Source organism: Mytilus galloprovincialis, chromosome 7 (assembly GCF_965363235.1).
Source record: "Mytilus galloprovincialis chromosome 7, xbMytGall1.hap1.1, whole genome shotgun sequence".
In the NCBI taxonomy this organism is placed as follows: Eukaryota; Metazoa; Mollusca; class Bivalvia; order Mytilida; family Mytilidae; genus Mytilus; species Mytilus galloprovincialis.
Window position 1 is genome coordinate 89,900,372 of NC_134844.1, and position 14,281 is coordinate 89,914,652.

Sequence of the window (14,281 nt, forward strand, 5' to 3'; positions counted from 1 at the left end):
CATCTTGCTAGGTTGGGGGAACTAGCTGGTAGCTTTTGTATGAATACATGTTAACGTAACACAGATTCAATGTTCAATATTTAATGTTTATTAATCAGCATTCAATATAGTTATCAATCACAATAATCACAATAATCACATAAGTTCATGAGACATAATAAAACAGCATGTCTAATATAAATCCAAGTCTATAACACCAGTGTCCAATACGTGACTATCAAGCAAGTCTCAGAATACAAGTCTAATACATGACTGTCCCTTACTACATGGTCAACTATTATATATTGTCTTTCATTATTTAATTTACATAACATTAATACTCAAATAATCTAATTTACATAATAATGCTAGTTTATCTATTTTGCAAATATCCAGTCTTTGTGACATAACCTAAATCATCTTAAAAAGTAAGAAATCCTTTTTGTATATATAACACTTCTTTAATCCTTAATTCTCTATTGTCAATTTAGCCCTCAGAGGATTACATAATAATTTGCTTTACACTTATCTAAAATTGTGAAGATTTATATTAACTATTTATCAAGTAAATTATTTCTTAAGCTAGTGCTAAATATCTTAACTAATACTGAATTATAACAAATCTTTGAATTCCACATTTTACATTCTTGTATCTAAAATATACTGGTTATACCCTTCCCTTCGTCGCCAAGATTGCTCCTGCAATCTTCAATTAAAATACAAAATGCATAATAAAAAAATATAATATTTTACACATATATTATATAGTAACAATTGAATTACTGATTCCTGTCAATAAAATATAACAATATATTGTGAAACAATTAAATCACTGATTCCTGTAATAAAACATTATTAAATATATATACATGTACATGGATGGGGAATGGTCAAGTTTAGGTTGTCCATATCAGGGAAGTTCTCTGAAGTCCACTAATATTGACAAGTCCAACTCTCACATAATTAATGACAATGAGCTCATTGCATACTTCATGAAGTATTTCTGGGTGCATAAGGGGGCATAAAAATAGCAATATAAACAATACAGCTGAAATATAAGATTATCAATGTTTTATCGATATCGGTCATCAGCTAAAAATTACAAATATTAGTAATCATATCATAAATATTATTCTTAAAAATAAAATTACTCTATGCCTTACCCATAAGTATGAAATATATCAAACAATTATCTAATTAATATAACTAAAACACAAAACATTAATTAATAACATATCATAAGCAAACCATATCAATAAGCATTAAGCAATAATAACTGTTTTTTGTATTAAATACATATTCAATACATATATATAAGCAATATTTTGTTCTTGGGTTCAATCGTCATTTTCCATGCAAACGCAATTTGTTTTTTTTTATATTGGGAAAACATATAATTGATAGTTGTTTTTTTTTCGGCTTAATGTTCATATATTTCTGGTTCAAGTTTTCACTTTAACATCTTATTGTCTCTTCATCTTCATCACTATTCATGCACGGTTATAAAAATGTCACTATATATATATCACAAATCTCTGCTAATTTGTTCCTATAATATTAAATAAATTTTCACTAGATAAATATTATATGTCCATAATTGTTTGACTTCATTAACTTTTAAAAGCACAATATGGTCACTTCTATGGGTCCACCATTTCATCATATTGTGGGTCCACCATTTCATCATTTTGTGGGTCCACCAATTCATCATTTTGTGGGTCCACCATTTCATCATTTTGTGGGTCCACCATTTCATCATTTTTTGTGGATCCACCATTTCATCATTTTGTGGGTCCACCATTTCATCATTTTGTGGGTCCACCATTTCATCATTGTGTGGGTCCACCATTTCTTTATCTGTGGGTCCACCATTGGTAGGTTACTTCATGAATGTAAGTGCAACCAATATTATAATCATACATGACACCAATTAACCCTTATCTCTTATTATAATTAATTCATTTGAATCGAGGGATTTTTTTAATTTATTTATATCTTAAATATTCACAAGAATACAACAATTTTAGGCCAGTAAATGAACTACCTATTTGTAAATATTACAATAAATAACAATCTACATGTAAGAATTTCTAATTCTCTTCCTTTTATATTTTATCTTAATTTCCTATACTTTCTCTTCTTATTTCTAATTTATATATTTAGCAACTGTATGCCAGTTTATTTTGTACTTCCTTATTAAGTATTCCTTAATTATTTTATCTCTTTAGCTAAAATCTTTTAAGTCATAATAAAAAAAACACAGCTCAAAAACAGTGATGCCTATACACAATGTATGTATAGAGAACACTTGATAGTTCTATTTGTATCATTGATAAAGTACATTTTGTATTATCTGAAGTAAAATTGGTTTTAAAGTACATCAGTAGATGTGCCGTCTACCTGCAATATTTAAGGATCTAATAGTAAGAACTACTAATGTAAGGAATACATTTGTCCAGCAGAATTAAATTAACAGACACTATAACTAATCTGAATATTGTGCACTTTAACCAGAAATTCAGAACAAAAATAACATTTTTCAACGATACAAAAGAATATTGTCACAATGCATTTAATTTATGTATGCTTATAATATACTGCTTGAATATCTTAAGTTATAACATCCCTTTTTATATTTCTATACTTAGTGCCTTAGTTAAATTAAAAAAAAAATTATACGCAGCCTTTTCATTATTGTACATTTAGCTAGCAATCATCTTGTATGTTCTCAATTAAAATTGGTTTAAAGTACATCAGTAGATGTGCCGTCTACCTGCAATATTTAAGGATCTAATAGTAAGAACTACTAATGTAATGAATACATTTGTCCAGCAGGATTAAATTAACAGACACTATAACTAATCTGAATATTGTGTACTGAAACCCATAATTCAGAACAAAACAACCGCTTTTCAATAACACAAAAAAAAAGTAAGCATTGTCTCATTGCATTGACTCATTTTCATTTAAAGTAAAACAAAATATTATTTTCTACTTTAAAATCCTTAGCTTTTCTCTTATTCCTTATCAATTTGTTTTTCTTCTTAATCTAGCAGAATTTAGATATATATGTGCAAAGTCTATCCATTAATTTTTTTTTCTCTCTGTATTATTTAAGGGTACATTGAATACATTTCTTTTATTTATACATATTATTTTCAAAATCTATGTGAGCTTTATTAGCTTTAAGAAAGTCTATCCAAAAATATTTTACTATCATTCACATTCTCAAGCTTGCTGATATTTGATTTTTCTATATCTAACTTTATGTTTATGATTACCTAGTTTCAACTGAATAATATTTTCCAAAAAGGGGGCTATTATGATATTTTCCGTGAGGGGGGCTATCAGAGCTAAGGAGGGGTCAGGATAAACTGAATTAGACATGTTGAGTCTTTTTAGAGGGAAAATCCTATTAATAGATCTTGACAACTTTAATTACAAAATAAAGTAAAATTTAAAGATTATGTGTCATATTAGATCATAAATTAAAGGTTGACTCACCTCTACACAATCAGGAAAATGCACTGTTTCCTATATGGAGATATGCTGACTCTTGTCTTCAGGTATTCAGGTTCGCATCCTATGTGTATCCCTCCTTAGTACCGGAAAGCTGGGTCACTCCGCCACGTATAACCAAGGCCAGTACTAGGCTCATTCCTGACCTGGTTACTCATCTTGCTAGGTTGGGGGAACTAGCTGGTAGCTTTTGTATGAATACATGTTAACGTAACACAGATTCAATGTTCAATATATAATGTTTATTAATCAGCATTCAATATAGTTATCAATCACAATAATCACAATAATCACATAAGTTCATGAGACATAATAAAACAGCATGTCTAATATAAATCCAAGTCTATAACACCAGTGTCCAATACGTGACTATCAAGCAAGTCTCAGAATACAAGTCTAATACATGACTGTCCCTTACTACATGGTCAACTATTATATATTGTCTTTCATTATTTAATTTACATAACATTAATTCTCAAATAATCTAATTTACATAATAATGCTAGTTTATCTATTTTGCAAATATCCAGTCTTTGTGACATAACCTAAATCATCTTAAAAAGTAAGAAATCCTTTTTGTATATATAACACTTCTTTAATCCTTAATTCTCTATTGTCAATTTAGCCCTCAGAGGATTACATAATAATTTGCTTTACACTTATCTAAAATTGTGAAGATTTATATTAACTATTTATCAAGTAAATTATTTCTTAAGCTAGTGCTAAATATCTTAACTAATACTGAATTATAACAAATCTTTGAATTCCACATTTTACATTCTTGTATCTAAAATATACTGGTTATAATATTCCTTGATAAGATTTTGTTTTTGTTTTCTGACAACATAAAACAGAAGATATGGTATAATTCAGTCCAATAAGACAACTCTCAACAAGAGACAAACATGCCACAGAAATTAACAACTATAGGTCACCATACGGTCTTCAAAAAATGAGCAATGCCCATACCTCATAGTCAACTATAAAAACTGTGAACTTAAAAATATTTAGGAGTTTTTTATTCAATTGTAATCATTGACCAGAATAAAAGTTTAATTTTATGAATAAATGCGAAATTCTAAAAAGTGATTAAAACGTGAATAGAAGGATTTAAAGGAGTATTGTAATGAAATAGCAGCCAACCAAAAAAAAAAAAAAAAAAAACAACATCTAGAGGTCAACATATGCTATAAATTAATACATAAATTAATGCACGAGTGTGTACAGTACATGTAACCTGTATGTCAAGTTTTAAATTGCAGAGTCTTTAATTTTAAAAGCCGTAAAAAACAGTCCGTAATCACTTTTCTTGGGATGTTTCTCACTTAGAAAGAGACGTATTTATGATTCACATGATTTTATTTCCGAAAACACTATTACCAATTTTTAGTTAGCTCTTTACAAGCAATATTTATGGAACAGTTTACCAAATGAAATAAAAAAGAGTAATACACATGTATCTTTTAAAACAAAATGTTACAAATTTTACATCAATTGTGCAAATTAATATGCTTTTTCATTATTATTTAAATACAATTGTATATTGTGTATAATATAACTTTATAATACTCTATGTACTTATAAATATGTTATTATTATTTTGAGGACTCTCAGGAAGATTAGTTGGATCATCCTCTTGAAATAAAGATTATTTATTTATTTATTTATTTTACAAGATTGATCGTTTATATATATATACAGTGTTAATTTCCATTGTTTAACCCAAGCGTACATTTTAGATAAATAAATTGAATGAAAACTACGGTTCCTAATTTGTGCATTGGGATTAAAAATTCGATATGTATCATTACTTTCTTTTGTTTACAACTCTGTCTTGTATTGTTCTGGTCGTACTATTTCAAATATTCAATTTCATGACTGTATCATGTGTTTCCATAAGTTTACCATAGTACTATCACATGGTTGGGTTAAAAATTAATGGTAAACCCTAGTTTTTAGTGTTTTAATGTCTAATCTTACCGTTTTAATTTATTGACATAACTGCACGACTCGATTCTCAATTATATGTGGTAAGATAATCGTTGCAAAGAATCCTGCTCAAACTTTAGTGAAAGACGGGTTTAACTTTGCATTGTTGCGAGAGTATATATATTCTTTGTTGAAGGCAATTGTAGTGACCTGCAATACAAGTACCATTCAATTGAGTTTAGTTATATGTCTTGTTTTTCTGTCTCAGTCCTAGGTTTTCTATATTTTGCATGTGTAGTGCATCATGACAAGACATTGTTACGTGTACCATGATGAGCTTTCGTGCACGACTGCTGTGTGTATTTTTTTACATGGAACATTTGATCAGACTTTGACTTTTTGACTCCTGACCTACATGTATGCACGTTGGGTGTGTCATCATGTTGCAGTGTGTTCCTCGGTATATTTCCTTCACCTCAAAATATAATTTTCAATAGACCTTGCTTCTGAATATTTGGCATGTAGATGTATTGTCATAAGATGATGAGTCTATTGGCACGAGAAACTTCATGTGAGCTTGACCTTTGCCCTTAAGGTAAAACTTGTATTTTTTGTTTGAATTAAATGGAGAATTAACTGTATGATTGGCACTCGTACCACATCTTCTTAGATATATTGTTAGTTTTGTGTACCACAATGACCCTTTTCTCAAAATCCGCTTTGTGTGTTTTTTTGACCAGACTATGACTTTTTGACTCTTGACTTTTGCATATTGGATGTGTCTCTTGGTATGATTACCTTGACGTCAAGTCAGGAGTCTCTGGTTTTTGTTAGTCTTGTATGTTTTTAATTGGAAGTTTATTTTATGATTTGGAGTTTGAACTGGTACACATTTTGTTAAGGGCCATCTGAAGGGATTTTCTCGCTTTGTTGAAGATATAAAAAAAGATGTGGTATGATTGCCAATGAGACAACTATCCACAAAAGACCAAAATGACACAGACATTGACAACTATAGGTCACCGTACGGCCTTCAAAAATGAGCAAAGCCCATACCGCATAGTCAGCTATGAGGACCCATTAGTGGCCTTTGACTGATTTTTGCTCTTTTGACATGGTTACTGTCTGTTTTACACATTCCACATTTCCATTCTCAATTTTTAAGAATGTTTGGTTCAGATGAAACGAAATCCTTTAATTTCCGTGAATAAAAAGTAAGAAAATTTACTGATTCAGTAGCATCGTGTGCTGACAGTTGTGATAGATAATGCAAAATGTTTCAATCATTTTACCTTAGATTTCATTTCATGGACATGTAGGTATGGATAGTCTGCTTTTACATCATAAAAATTCACACAGAAGGTATACGCATATCAATAAACTGAACTCAATGCTAAGAACCTATAAAGTACACTTAGACAGAGAGCTCAATCTAGTGTAACACTTTGTTAAGTTGGTCAAATTTAACTTGAAATATCACTGTTTGTTACTAAACTGCACCAAGATCCTGAAAAAAAATGTGCAAGTTAGGTCTATTTAAAGAACTTCAAGAATCTAATGGAAGTAATAAGCTGATTACTGAAATAAATGTAGAATATGTCTATTAACCACAGATGCCCCTGCTTGTGAAAACTAGAGGCTCTAAAGAGCCTGTGTCGCTCACCTTGGTCTATGTGAATATTAAACAATGGACACAGATGGATTCATGAAAAAATTGTGTTTTGGTGATGGTGATGTGTTTGTAGATCTTACTTTACTAAACATTCTTGCTGCTTACAATTATCTCTATCTATAACAGTACTTTCTGTGGAAAATGTTATTGAAAATCTTAAAATTTTAAGAAAATTGTTAAAAATTGACTATGAAGGGCAATAAGTCCTTAGGGGGTCAATTCACTATTTTGGTCATCCTGACTTATTTTTAGTTCTTACTTTGCTGTACATTATTGCTGTTTACAGTTTATCTCTATCTATAATAATATTCAAGATAATAACTAAAAAACAGCAAAATTTCCTCAAAATCACCAATTCAGGGGCAGCAACCTAACAACCGATTATCCGATTCATCTGAAAATTCCAGGGCAGATAGATCTTGACCTGATCAACAATTTTACTTCCTGTCAGATTTGCTCTTAATGTTTTGGTTTTTGAGTTATAAGCCAAAAACTGCATTTTACCCCCATGTTCTATTTTTAGCCATGGCAGCCATCTTGGTTTGTTGGCCGAGTTACCGGACACATTTTTTTAACTAGATACCCCAATGATGATTATGGCTAAGTTTGGTTAAATTTGGCCCAGTAGTTTCAGAGGAGAAGATTTTTCTAAAAGATTACTAAGATTTACGAAAAATGGTTAAAAATTGACTATAAAGGGCAATAACTCCTAAAGTGGTCAACTGACCATTTTGGTCATGTTGACTTATTTGTAGATCTTACTTTGCTGAACATTATTGCTCACTACAGTTTATCTCTATCTATAATAATATTCAAGATAATAACCAAAAACAGCAAAATTTCCTTAAAATTACCATTTCAGGGGCAGCAACCCAACAACGGAATGTCCGATTCATCTTTCAGGGCAGATAGATCTTGACCTGATGAACAATTTTACCCCATTCAGATTTGCTCTAAATGCTTTGGTTTTTGAGTTATAAGCCAAAAACTGCATTTTACCCCTATGTTCTATTTTTAGCCATGGCGGCCATCTTGGTTGGTTGGGCGGGTCACCGGACACATTTTTTAAACTATATACCCCAATGATGATTATGGCCAAGTTTGGTTAAATTTGGCCCAGTAGTTTAAGAGGAGAAGATTTTTCCAAAAGATTACTAAGATTTACGAACTAGAGGCTCTCAAGAGCCTGTGTCGCTCACCTGTTAATGTGTTTACTGATGTCGGCCATCTTTGTTGGTAGGCGGGGTCATTAGACACTTTTTTTTTAAATAGATACCCTAGTACAATGTATTATGATTGTAGCGAAGTTTGGTTAAATTTGGACAAGTCGTTTTAGAAAAGATTTTTATACAAGTTACAAAAATGACGAAAAGTTGTTCAATATTGACTATAAAGGGCAATAACTCCTTAAGGGGTCCTCTAACAATTTTGATCATGCTGACTTATTTGTAGATCTTACTTTGCTGAACATTATTGCTGTTTACAGTTTATCTCTATCTATAATAGTATTCAAGATAACCAAAAACTGCAAAATATCCTTAAAATCACAAATTTTAGGGCAGCAACCCAACAACCGGTTGTCCGATTCAACTCAAAATTTGTGAGGGGATATATCTTATTCTGATGGACATTTAAATGTTGAAAGATTTGCCCTAAATGTCTTAGTTTCAAAGATATAAAGCAAAAACTGCATTTTACCACTATGTTCTAATTTTAGCCATGTCGGCCATTTTGTTTAGTAGGCTGGGTCATCGGACACATTTTTTAAACTATAAACCACAATGATAATTGTGGCCAAGATTGGTTAAATTTGGCAAAGTAGTTTTGGAGAAGAAGATTTTTAGAAAAGTTACAAAAAATGACGAAAAGTTGTTAAAAATTTACTATAAAGGGCAATAACTCCTTAAGGGGTCAACTGACAATTTTGGTCATGTTGACTTATTTGTAGGTCTTACCTTGCTGAACATTATTGCTGTTTACAGTTTATCTCTATCTATAATAATATTCAAGATAATAACCAAAAACAGCAAAATTTTCCTAAAATTACCAATTCAGGGGCAGCAACCCGACAATGGGTTGTCCGATTCATCTGAAAATTTCAGGGCAGATAGATCTTGACCTGACAAACAATTTTACCCCATGTCAGATTTGCTCTAAATGCTTTGGTTTTTGAGTTATAAGCCAAAAACTGCATTTTACCCCTCTGTTCTATTTTTAGCCATGGCGGCCATCTTGGTTGGTTGGCCAGGTCACGCCACACATTTTTTAAACTAGATATCCCAATGATGATTGTGGCCAAGTTTGGTTTAGTTTGGCATGGTAGTTTCAGAGGAGAAGATTTTTGTAAAAGATTACTAAGATTTACGAAAAATGGTTCAATATTGACTATAAAGGGCAATAACTCCTAAAGGGGTCAACTGACCATTTTAAATATGTTGACTTATTTGTAGATCTTACTTTGCTGAACATTATTGCTGTTTACAGTTTATCTCTATCTATAATAATATTCAAGATAATAACCAAAAACAGCAAAATTGCCCTAAAATTACCAATTCAGGGGCAGCAACCCAACAACCGGTTGTCAGATTCATCTGAAAATTTCAGGGCAGATAGATCTTGACCTGATAAACAATTTTACCCCATGTTAGATTTGCTCTAAATGCTTTGGTTTTTGAGTTATAAGCCAAAAACTGCATTTTACCCCTATGTTCTATTTTTAGCCATGGCGGCCATCTTGGTTGGTTTGACGGGTCACGCCACACATTTTTTAAACTAGATACCCCAAGGATGATTGTGGCCAAGTTTGGTAGAATTTGGCCTAGTAGTTTCAGAGGAGAAGATTTTTGTAAAAGTTTACGGACGACGGACGACGGACGACGGACGACAGACGACGGACGCAGGACGACGGACGACGGACGCCAAGTGATGAGAAAAGCTCACTTGACCTTTCAGGTCAGGTGAGCTAAAAATGGTTAAAAATTGACTATAAAGGGCAATAACTCCTAAAGTAGTCGACTGACCATTTTGGTCATGTTGACTTATTTGTATATCTTACTTTGCTGAACATTATTGCTGTTCCCAGTTTATCTCTATCTATAATAATATTCAAGATAATAACTAAAAACAGCAAAATTTCCTTAAAATTACCATTTCAGGGGCAGCAACCCAACAACGGAATGTCCGATTCATCTGAAAATTTCAGGGCAGATAGATCTTGACCTGATGAACAATTTTACCCCATATCAGATTTGCTCTAAATGCTTTGGTTTTTGAGTTAAAAGCCAAAAACTGCATTTTACCCCATTGTTCTATTTTTAGCCATGGCGGCCATCTTGGTTGGTTGGCCGGGTCACCGGACACATTTTTTAAACTAGATACCCCAATGATGATTGTGGCCAAGTTTGGTTAAATATGGCCCAGTAGTTTCAGAGGAGAAGATTTTTGTAAAAGTTAACGCAGGACGACGACGGACGACGACGCCGGACGCCGGACGCCAAGGGATGAGAAAAGCTCACTTGGCCTTTCGGCCAGGTGAGCTACAAAAATGAGTAAACTTCCGCATATAGATGCAGGATTCGCGTTATTTTGACCGTTTTGTGATCATAAGCATTGTGAATAAGTTTCAAAACATTTGGTTGAGGCAAATTAAAGTTAAAGAACGGAAACAATAGATTTAGCAGTTTTCCTAACTCAAGGCTCCAGGTTGACATTTGTATCATTGGTACTCGTACCACAACTTTTTACATCTAAAAACTCATGAACAGTGACGCCATCGGGACCCAATATCGAACTTAATAGATCTGTGTTATGGGGTAATGTGAATCGCGTATAAGGTTCCTAACATTTGATTGAGTCAGACTTATTTAAGAGAAAGGAAACGAAAGAGTCAGCACTTCTTATGTTTTTAAAGGGGCATGATAACTCTAAAAAAGTGACACTTAAAAATTTTAAATTTGATTTTGTATTGAGGTGCATGGGGATCCCGCTTATATGTTCAACCCCGCCTTATTCGGTATGTATGTGCCTGGTAAGTCAGGAGCCTGTAATTCAATGAATGCCGTTTTTTATTTGTTACATACTTGTTTTTCGTTCATTTTTTGTACATAAATTTGTTCGTTTATTTTCTCGTTTGAATATTGTTTAACAATGTCATTTCAGTGCCTTTTATTGCTGACTATATGCGGTATTGACTTTGTATATGACCTATAGTTGTTAGTGTTTGTGTCATCTGGTCTTTTGTGGAGAGTTCTCATTGGCACTCATGCCACATAAGGGGGAGGGTTGGGATCCCGCTAACATGTTTAACCCCGCCTTATTTTATATGCACGTGCCTATTTTGTTTTTCGTTTATTTTTTGTACATAAATTAGACCGTTTGTTTTCTCGTTTGAATTGTTTTACATTGTCATGTCGGGGCCTTTAATAGCTGACTTTGCGGTATGAACCTTGCTCATTGTTGAAGACCGTGTGGTGACCTAGGCTACATTGTAAAATTGTTAATTTCTGTGTCATTTAGTCTCTAGTGGAGAGTTCTCATTGGCACTCATGCACCAGCTTCTTTTATATAGTGTGTATAAGTTTTATAGTATTTGGTTGAAGCAAACTAAAGTTAGGAGAGCGGAACCCGTTTTTATGGGACGTTCGGGACAGACGGACTAGTGTAACTCTTTATGCCCCTAAATCATGGCGCCAACACAGAAGTTCTGACTATTGTGCTGGTGATACACATCCCACTATATATATATATAGCTAGCCCTGTCATTAACACATACATATAATTTTATTATAAAAATAATTAATCTTAATTTTGATTTATTTTTGGCCGAATGATTATATGCATGCCCTTCACAATGACTGAATGAGTATCAAATTTGACAAATTTATTGTACATAATTATACATTTTATTATATTTTATAACTTTTTTTCCAACTAATTAAAGCTTACCAACTTATTGATCATCACTTTCCTTTATATGTCTTTTAACATTCTGTTTTGAACAAAAAGATTTGTATGATAAACTTCACATGTATTTCTTTCAAATCTGACATTATTAAAAAGCCATTAAATAAAATTAAGTCGAACTTGATAATTAATGTGCAATCAAATATATATGCAAGTCGTCAACTGGTCAAGTGGCAAGATGCACATATCGTAAGCCATATAAACAACATGTCCTAATTGGGTGGTTTTAAAACCTCTAGCAAAGGCGGATCCAGGTTTTTTGTTGTTGTTGTTGATTATATAGGGAATCAATATTTAATGTTATAAAATAATTTTAGCGTCTTTGACCTACTTTACCTTTTTATACGGAGACTTGCGGTTATCTTCTGTTATGTTCAACAGGAACATTAGAATGATCTAGAATAGAACCCAGATGGAACCAATTGTTGTAATTTGGCCAGTTTCCAATGTAAAATTATGAAAATAAAAAGTATTTACCTTATAGCTTCATATTTCCACGATGCTAAATGTATTTATGAATGAAATATTCTGTTTAAGGTTATAAAATAAGTTTAGCGTCTTTGACCTACTTTATCTTTTTATTCGGATACTTGCGGATATCTTCTCAAAGTTGAACGGGAAAATAAGAATGTTCTAGAAAAGAACCTAGATGGAACCAAGAAGTTGGGTTGCTAGAACCAAACAACCCGGATGTTAAACCAGTTGCCATGGTTTCGAACCAAAGAACCAAGGTTCAGAACCAAAAAAAAAAAACTAGGTTTAGAACCAGAGTGCACGGGTTGAACCCAATTGCAGAGGAAAACGTTACCATTACCGCCTATGGAGAATTAATTGTAAATGTTTACCCAGTAACTATTTAGACCACTTAGCTACCAAGGCCCCTACCCTTTACCAAAAACAACCTGTGACATACCTCCATAAGTCCATGTTCTATCAAATCTCTAATGGCCATTGAAAGATCTCTTCTCACAGTCTGGGTAAGCAAAGCACTGCTTTGTTCTTGACTCTGTACAATAAAAAACAACAAATGAAAGTTTTTAATGACCTTGTCTGACTATACAGTCCTTGCATGGTTGGTAAAATAAACAAGATAAATAAGCTAACTGATATAAGGGTTATTCCAGAAATAAATGTAAGGTGTGGGGGGGGGGCTTATGTTTACTGGTTAACATTTCACAATTTGCTTCAAAGATCAGTGGATGTGAAGTATTTACAAACAATTTTTTTTGCAAATGTATACTTCACATTAAGCTATACATAAAATGGGATAAAATATTATTTTACTAATTCAACACGTTTACAAAATCTTCAGACTGATAATTTCCATTCTCAGCACAGTCGAGTGATATGACAAATTATTGATAGAAACTATGGGTGCACATGCCCATTGCCAATGAAATTAACTTCGCCATAGGTAACAATAGCCAAATAACAGATTATCATTGGTCATTGCAACTCAAATGCTCTTATCACTCTTGCTGTGCCCAGTCTAGCGAGAAAATCAATCTAGTTGAGATGATCAATGATAATTTATAATTAGAGGTCAGTTTATTCATTCTTACCTCCTCTGAATCGCTGCCATATTCACTGAACCTGTCGTCTTTCTCCTGATTTTTTTCCTCCTCTACGGCTGCCTCTAATACTTTGTTTATAGCAACCTCTAACCTAGCTCGTAAGTCTCTACAAATAGAAACATCAAGCTAAAATCAAGTCCATATTTTTCTATTCCGTATATTTTTTTCATAATGCTTAATTAAGAAGTATTGACTTGGTTACAAGTTTACTCATACATATTCTTTTAACATTTGTTTTCCTTATCAATAACTCAAGTTGGCTCTTACACGAGGAGTTTTAAATCATAATCTACAAATTGTTTTTTTTTATCTATTACGAGCCTTATCAGTAAATAAACATTTATATAAACATTTATATATATCTACATATTATAGATCCTTTGAGAGATTTCGAGTGGATTTAGAGAGGATTTGAGTGGATTTCGAGTGGATTTTTGTGTTTACTTTCTTTAATACCTACCCCCAATGATTGCCTTTGTTGTTTTCTTCAGTAAGTTTCTCTGGAAGTCCCTCCCACCACATACAAACTGACTAAATACCTACCCCCAATGATTGCCTTTTGTTGTTTTCTTCAGTAAGTTTCTCTGGAAGTCCCTCCCACCACATCCAAACTGACTAAATACCTACCCCCAATGATTGCCTTTCA

The 14,281-nt window shown here is 32.5% G+C and overlaps 1 protein-coding gene and 1 long non-coding RNA gene across 2 annotated transcripts in view; both read right to left on the reverse strand.

Moving 5' to 3' along the window:
• Window positions 1-14,281, reverse strand: part of LOC143083960 (uncharacterized) — a 292,090-nt gene that overhangs the window by 160,539 nt on the left and 117,270 nt on the right. The window lies entirely within an intron of this gene.
• LOC143082047 (uncharacterized) lies at window positions 12,964-14,271 on the reverse strand. The gene is made up of 3 exons (XR_012980236.1): window positions 14,179-14,271; window positions 13,624-13,741; window positions 12,964-13,067 (listed from the first exon to the last, which is right to left on the reverse strand). It is a non-coding gene; the product is annotated as an uncharacterized LOC143082047 (long non-coding RNA).